The sequence below is a fragment of the Arachis duranensis genome, chromosome 9, assembly GCF_000817695.3.
Source record: "Arachis duranensis cultivar V14167 chromosome 9, aradu.V14167.gnm2.J7QH, whole genome shotgun sequence".
Taxonomy (NCBI): Eukaryota; Viridiplantae; Streptophyta; class Magnoliopsida; order Fabales; family Fabaceae; genus Arachis; species Arachis duranensis.
The window spans coordinates 56,546,084-56,547,224 of record NC_029780.3 but is presented as its reverse complement, the minus strand read 5'-3'; the positions used below and the strand labels follow the sequence as shown (position 1 = coordinate 56,547,224).

The following is a 1,141-nucleotide window of genomic DNA, read 5'->3' as shown; positions in this document are numbered from 1 at the left end:
TATTTTGCCATCCATTCAGACTTTGGGAAATCATGTTGACTTGCTGAGTCAACACTTTGTTCTGAACCAATATGGCATTCAGAGCATCAATCTCAAGAACTCCCTTCCTATGAGGCGTCCCATTATTCACGGAATTCCTCTCAGAAGTGTACATGAAATAGTTATTTGCAACCATGTCAATAAGTTCTTGAGCTTCTGCAGGCATTTTCTTTAGGTAAATGGATCCATCTGCAGAATGGTCCAGTGACATCTTAGAGAATTCAGATAGACCATAATAGAATCTATCCAGAATCATCCATTCTGAAAGCATGTCAGAAGGACACCTTTTGGTCAGCTGCTTGTATCTTTCCCAAGCTTCATAGAGGGATTCACCATCTTTTTGTTTGAATGTCTGAACATCCAATCTAAGCTTGCTCAGCTTTTGAGGAGGAAAGAATTTAGCCAAGAAGGCCGTGACCAACTTATCCCATGAGTCCAGGCTATCTTTAAGTTGTGAATCCAACCATGTTCTAGCTCTGTCTCTTACAGCAAAAGGAAAAAGCATGAGCCTGTAGACTTCAGGATCTACTCCATTCATCTTTACAGTCTCACAGATCTGCAAGAACTCAGTTAAAAATTGATAGGGATCATCTGATGGAAGTCCATGAAACTTGCAGTTTTGTTGCATTAGAGCAACTAGTTGAGGTTTCAGCTCAAAATTGTTTGCTCCAATGGTGGAAATTGAGATGTTTCTTCCATCAAACTTAGAAGTAGGTGTAGTATAATCACCAAGCATCCTCCTTACATTATTGTTGTTAGGTTCGGCTGCCATGTCTTTTTCTTGTTCGAAAATTTCAGTAAGGTTGTCTCTGGATTGTTGTAATTTAGCTTCTCTTAGTTTCCTCTTCAGAGTCCTTTCAGGTTTTGGATCAGCTTCAACAAGAATGCATTTTTCCTTGTTCCTGCTCATATGAAAGATCGGAAAACAAGAAAAAAAGAGGAATCCTCTATGTCACGGTAAAGATGTTCCTTATTATTAGTAGAAGAAGAAAGGAGATAAAGAAAGGAGACTCCAAACAGAAGGGTGAGGATAGGGGTAGTGAATTGAGATGAAGAGAGGTGAAGAGAAGTGTTAGTAAATAAATAAATAAATAGAAGAAGA

At 38.7% G+C, this 1,141-nt stretch overlaps 1 non-coding gene across 1 annotated transcript; it reads left to right on the top strand.

Moving 5' to 3' along the window:
- The first annotated feature begins 304 nt into the window (after positions 1–304).
- LOC127741705 (small nucleolar RNA R71) lies at positions 305–412 on the top strand. The gene has a single exon (XR_008002910.1). It is a non-coding gene; the product is annotated as a small nucleolar RNA R71 (small nucleolar RNA).
- Positions 413–1,141: the final 729 nt, after the last annotated feature.